The sequence below is a fragment of the Bactrocera oleae genome, chromosome 6 (genome assembly GCF_042242935.1).
Source record: "Bactrocera oleae isolate idBacOlea1 chromosome 6, idBacOlea1, whole genome shotgun sequence".
Classification (NCBI taxonomy): Eukaryota; Metazoa; Arthropoda; class Insecta; order Diptera; family Tephritidae; genus Bactrocera; species Bactrocera oleae.
The window spans coordinates 1,318,214-1,325,496 of record NC_091540.1 but is presented as its reverse complement, the minus strand read 5'-3'; positions in this window follow the sequence as shown (position 1 = coordinate 1,325,496).

The following is a 7,283-nucleotide window of genomic DNA, read 5'->3' as shown; positions in this document are numbered from 1 at the left end:
TGTTGTACGCGCCCCGCCCAACGCGCACCTGTGTTGCAGCGTTTACAAATCGCTGACTTGTAACAAGCAATCGCCGCTGCGGCTGCAACAATTGCCCGTTGCCAATGTTTTGTGATTACAGTTGTTATTGTTGCTGTGTGGTGCTGCGTGGCTGGCATTGCCGCTGCGTACGAAATTGAATTATTCATGCGATTGTACGACAATCAATTGAAATTGAAATAAATGCGCGCGCCGGCGATGATCAGCGCAATCGGTGAACGGTGATCGCACAACTACAACGCTGCTGTTGTTGTAGAGTAGCACGCATACGGGTAATTGTTGTTGTTGTTTTTCTTATTGTAACTGCTGTTGCCACCATTGCTGCGCTGACATGTGCGCGGTGGCAATAAAATTTGTTGCTGTTGTTATTGTAGTGATTGCTGGTTGTTGTTGTTGTTGCTGTCGGCATTGCCCTGCCACTGCCACTTTTGCGCTTGACTGCCAACGCTGCGCGATTATGCAAGCGCTCGCAAAATGGAGCACACAAGCAAATGCGGAATCAAAAGCACTAGAAAAATAACAGAAAAAGGAGAAGAAGCAGCATGCTTACAGATTAGCTTGTGGCAGCGATGAAATTGTGATTTAAAGTATCGCAGATCGATTTGACAGCGATACGTTGAATGTTTTATGGCCACTGCTGTTGATATGCGCGATTCTTATGCGTTCGAATCGCGCAACAAGGGTGGCAGAGAGGCTGGCTACCAACGCTACGGCGGCGGTGGCGGCGGCAATGTCAAGCAGCAATGCCGGAATTTAGTCAGATTTAGGAGTGGCAGCCACAGTGACAATTGTCTCAATCGCTTTGGAATAGCGGCAATAACAACAACTACAACAAAAAATAAAATAAAATAAGAAGAAAAAAAACGATAAAAACGTCAGCAAATAGTTTTTTGCCATAAGAAGTTCGATTTGTTCGGTAGCTGGTACTACATAGAGCAATAAAAAAACTGAAGGCAGACATTAGGTTTCGGTTGACGAATGTCAAAGTGCCATTCACATAGTCGGATATGGAAAATTGTTGCTGACATTGGGCATTTCGGGCGTGCAAATGTTGCAATGATCATGTCTATATATTGTTGCAACAACTTTGGTTAGATTGGGGTACAAGAAGTTTTATATACTTCTTACTGTTAACATACGATACACCAGTGACGTGAACTTAGAGAATAACGGGAATGAACTGTATTTATACAACATATCGCCGGAGCAGATCCCTGAGTTAAGTTTGTAGATGAAGGAACCAGTCTTTCAGTTTATAAGTCTTTAACAAAGGACTCGTGTGTCCTTTTTTCTAATGTGATTCCATGTGTCTTTCCACGATTTGATGGTCGGCATCAGTCTGTGGGTCCCGCCTCCTTTGGTTGTAGATTGTCACGACAGCTGCCATGCCTCTCTCTTGCCTTATTTTGATTTTTTCAGAACTTGGTTTTGTAGTGTAGGAGCTCAGTGCAAAGAACCTTGGGCCATCGACTTTACCTATAACTTAAAACTAAAAACTACTGAGAAATAATAGCAAGTACAGGTCATTCGACTAAGGTGGGAGTTTAGCTATTTAAAGGGATATCGGAAAATCTAGATATTTTATCTCCGACGTCACGCTTAAGTCCAAAAATTATAGAGTTAAGACATTTCCAACAACAACAATGAATTTTAGTTTACCTCACTCGACATAGATGATATTTAAGCCAAGATTGATGTCCACAAGGTATGAGTCTGCAGAAAAAGTGCGACTTAGCTGTGAAAATGCTGCCACACAGCGTGGATGTCGTTGATCCGCAACTTGCTTGTTAGCTTTCAAGCTAACCTTTTCTTGTATACCTAACAAAACCGTACAAAGGAGGAGGTGCCGTGTGCTAAAACAAAATGAAGAGTAATAAAAACTACACTTTCCACTTGCAACATGGCGGGTGTGAAAATTCCGTAAGTGAAAATGAAAAGCTGTCAAAACACACATAATTCATGTGGTCACATTAGACAAAGGTCAATGCATATGTTACATGCGGCCAGGGCAAAGCAAAGTAAATATGTTTGAGGCAAGTGAAATACGCTGTGCAACACAATGTACTTTAGTTTCAATTTGCTGGCAAGTTTTATATCGTTTTGTTTGCCATTTTTCTTCAAATTGCTGCACATTCTCAGCTATTTCCGTAAATATGCGCGCATGCGCAGGCGCTCCAGTTATTTGAGGCGGCTTGAGCGTCTGCGCTATGCATACATATATACTTGCGGTGGTGTGTTGATCGTCATCGCCAGCGTCGGCTCGTTTGTGCACGTCGCGCCCATGCGTCGCCTTGTACGTGCCGCCAAAATGACACGCGCGCATGCGTGCCGCTGCTTTGCACTTAACTGCGAGTATGCGCGGCACTGCCCTGCCTTCCACAGGCTTCACTTGCTTCGCGCTGAGCAGCTTAGCTGTGATTGTGTTGTTGTTCTTGTTATTGTAGCTGCTTAAACCTTTGGTGGCCTGACAAACCCACTTGGCGCATATATCTTGCACTCTCTTTTGGCAGCGCAACAACAATAACCGCGTGCAGCATTGTTGTGCCGTGATGTCATCACTGCCGTTGTCGTTGGTGGATTCCTTGAATTGAATTATCTCTTTGCATGTATGGCGCTGTGGACCCCACCTGCGTCACCTGTGCGCCGAGCGGCCGCACACATGCAAATACACACTCCTCTATACTTGGTCGCGGCAAGGCATCTGCTTCGGCGGCATGCGCGAGACCCGTTGAACTGGGTTTGCTCTGAAATTTCATTTGTATTTCTTTGTCCCGAACACTCTGTGATGTTTGCCGCACGCAGTCGCAAAAAATTAAATTAAATTAAAGTGAATACAATCAAATGCGCTTAGCGTTTATTCATAAGTCGCTTTCAAGTGTTCCACCTTGAATGTGAGCGTTAAGCGAATTATAGCGGCAAAGCTTTCGGTCCGCATCACGGCAAAATGACAAATTAGAGCAATTATGTATATGGTGTGGCAACTTTTGGTTGATGGGTGAGCACAGATATGCCCAAGTGATTTGTGTCAAATTAGTTGGATTTTTTATTTTTTGCAATGTTTTTTGTTTTTGGAATTTCTCTTGAAATAAAGTGGTTTTTGTTAATTTGTATTTTAGTATTTTTTAGGTTTGGGCGCCTTGAATTCCACGAATGCGCTGAGCTGTACAAAAGTTTCAAGCAATAGAAGATATTTTATTTCAAAATAGAAGAAGAAGATTTCAAAATAGAAAACACGGAAGTTCAAATTAATAAAAAAAACAAGAAAAATCGTTGACTTCGGTTTCACTGAAACTATAATACCCTTCACATATACAAAATATTTCTTACGAGAACTTGATTCCGATCGTTCAGTTCGTAAGGCAGCTATATATTTTAGTAAATCGATCTAAACAAATTCTTCTGAACTTGCACCATTGCCTGAAAGAATAATTTATGCCAAATTTTGTGCAGATATCTCCTCAAATGAAGAGATTTCCCATATAAGAAACTAATTTCGATCATTCAGTTTGTATGGCAGCTATATGCTATACTGTTTGGATATCGGTGGTCCTGACAAATGAGCAGTTTCTTGAGAAAAAAAAAAAACGGTGTAAAATTTCAGATCGATATCTCAAAAATTGTGTCACTATTTCTCGTATATACAGACAGACGGTCAGACTGAAATGGCTGAATGGTCATGCTGATCATTTATATATACCTATACTTTGGGGTCTCCGCCGTTTTCTTTTGGATGCTAAAAATATTGTATCAAGCTTAACGGGATATAACAAATTTATATGTATGTATCTATTCAAGCTTGTGACAACTGTTCAGCGTGTTGTAGGTTCAAATCTTTTCCGGCGGGAGTAATAGCGACTTCAATCCTTTTTCGTACTCACTGTGCTCTATTTTAAGGCCAAGGGAATGTTACAAGAGTTCCTATCTTGATATTCTCTATTCTATCCTATTCCTTTTCTTATTGGTCAATTAAGTTCTTTTATTATTTTTGCTCCTTATTGCACTGCTCTCAGAGAGCGACAGTCGATCGTCTCTTTTTGATTATCGTGTATACTCAAGTTTAGCTCATCGATCCCCTTTACAATAAAAAGCTTTCGAATACGTGACTTGAGATACTTTACAGTAATATATAGGTGTCGCTGTCATCTGATCATGCTTCCCTGCCTATTTATCAAATTAATCCAAGTTTTCTATGACTAGTGGGGTGTTATATAATTCCGGAGCTGTTAGGTCTGTTCAGCGAACTTTTTATTGGAAGCAGTTCGACAGGAATATATACAATCATTTTTTGCCTACTGTAGCTATTAATAGTTACTTTAAGCAACATTTTTAGGTTTGAATTAGTAACTCATCATAATGTCACAGAAGGTTTAGCTCAATCATTGCACATATATGTTATTTTAGGAAGAGCAAGGTCTTCAAAATGTGGTAACATAGAAATCAAATATGCTTACAAAAATTAAAACAAAGTTTTATCAAATCGTTACGCTTCTGTGAGCTTATTTCCACTTTTTGCTTAGCAACAAGCGCCCAGCAACATGTTGCAGCGCTTAATGTAAACATAATTTAAGCGCTGCCAGCGACGTAGTCAAGTCTTTGATTGATTTGCAGAGAATAACAAATTGATGTTGATGAATGGCAGTTGTAGCGAATAAAATCGAAGCGTAAAAACAAATATAAAACCGAAAAGATGCAATAAAACTCAAAACGACAGTGAAATTGCCGCAATATAAACAATCAAATGGCAGTTGTGGCAAGGAAAGTTATGCCGACTTGCAACTTGAAAAATGTTTAATGAATTTATTTATTATTTCAAAATTGCAAATTATGCGGCAGCAACAACAACAAAAACAGCAACAAACGACAAGTGCAACATCAGCGCGCGCATAGACACAGGCAGCAACATTGAACCGCAACAATTTCATATTTGAAATAGTTTTGTCATTTGCCATTTGCTTGCGCCGCCATTGATGAATGACTGACTGACTGTCTAGCTGGCTAACTGTTCGAGTGAAGAGCGCACAGTGCAACAACTGTGCGTGTTGCAGCGTCACACTGCCCCACCTGGCTAGCTGACGAATTGATGAACTTTTATTGCTGACAGGTTGCGGCATAGTTGCCGCTGCGCTTACTCAGCATTTACCGGCGTTTAACTTTTCAAGCGCAATGTAATTGTTGGATTTTCTCGTATTTATTTGTCTAATCGTCGCAATTATTCTCAAATTTTTTCTTTTCCATTTCTCGTTAATATTATTCTGTTTAGCTTTTTTTACTACGTTGCTTGCTTTGCGACATGCTCACATTACTCGCTGTCAAATTTGACATTTGTTGCATGCATCAGTGGCGCTATTGCTGCCACAATTCTCGGCATGCCTCACTGATCGCACTGTTAATCGTGATCATCATTTGATTGTCAACGTTGTGGTTGTTTAAGCTGTTGCGACTTAATGCGACAACAATTGTTGGCAATTGTTACAGCCGACATGCGGACAATATCAATAATAATTGTCGCTGTTGGAAAATTGCGGCAATAATTTTATCCAAACAACATTGCCGTCAGCGATTAAGGCAGCAGCAGTGTATTGTGGTTGTCTAAAGTAAGTTCGCATAGCTTTCACTCACACTGATTGCATCACTCACTCATTCGCTCACTCAGTCCGGTGTGAGCTTTTATTTACTAGGAAGGTGCGCTTGCCTTGCAGTGGTGAGTTCTGATCATGATCGTTATCAAAAGGCGTGAAAAAAACATTCACAAATGAGATACCTCATTGGAATTTTATATGTTGAAGGCGACTTTGAAGTTATAGATGAGAAACGTTAAAAGCTGTGCAGAATAAAACGATGAAATAATATAAAAAGCTTAAAGCTCTATCAAGCTTTTGTGATATGCGGCCACACGCACTTATTCTTAAGAATTAATCGAATTCTTTACGAAATAATAATCATGTTACTGAACTTTTTATAAGCTCAAAAGCTTTATCTGAACTCTTAGCTTAAGACATATCGTAAACTGCTTCAGAATTGTGAATTGTAGAATTTGTGAAATTTATCTAGAGAGCTTAAAGCTTTGCCTGGTTGCTATCATATTTTCAAACTTTATTATATGAATATTAAGATTTAGAAAATTTTTAAATAAGCATAAAAAGCAAAATATAAAGCACTGCTCTGAGCTGAAAAGCTTTTAACAACTTTCAGAAATTGCTAGGAATACAAATTGGGAGCAAAATGCAATATTGACCTGACTATCCTTATAATTAAGCTTTGTAAGCTTACCTTGAGTATTTAGAAGCTTTTGAAAACTTTTTTTATTAACATGGTTCTTAAAATACATGTTATGAGAACAATGAAGTTAAAATGATTTAAGTCTACACAAAAAAGCTTTTGAAAACATTTTTGAAGGATAGAATAAAAAAGCTCACAGGAACTTTTTATAAAATGTATTTTTAGACTATGAACTGCCATTTATCTGAAATTTAATGTAATAAATTAAGGATTAGTTCTGGAGTTGTAAGACTCAATAGGTAATATTTTCAGAATAAAGCTTTATTTATCCAAACCAAAAAATTTTAGTAATGTAAATACCAATGATTTAAATCATTGAATTAGCATGTTTTTTATCTTAATCCGAAAATATATAGTATTCTACAGACTTAAGTCACTTTGAATTTAGCAATAATTCAGTTTTTAAGTTTAGTTAAACATTTATACAAAACTGAGAATTTAAGTCAAATTAGGTGATTTCATACTCTTAAAAAATTAAGTATAAAGATTTTTTGAGAGCTCAGTGTTATAATCGATATTAAAATTTTGAAAGATTTTTTATTTTTGAAAACTAAAATTTCTATGTCTTTTAATCTGACTAAAAATCAAAAAAAATCAACGATTTAAGTCACTGGTTTTGTCTAGTGCTAGGTCTGTTAATTGTAATTGTAAACGAAATTAAGACTTAAGGCAGACTGGCGACTGAAACATGGGGCAACAGCAATAATAATAAGAATTGACTTTTAAACCTGCAAGTCATTTAAAATGAGGCCAGTGAATTAAGTCACTAAAATTTCGGTATAATTTTAATTATTTATTACTGTCGTTTAAAAGATTCCATTTTATTTGAGAGATGATATTGACTTTTTAGACAAAATCTTCTAATAAAAATAGTTATTAAATGAGTGATTAGTCGCGGCTGTATACTTTAGTCAGCGATAATGACTTAATTCAAATATTGTGAATGAACTTATGCTAGCAAAGTT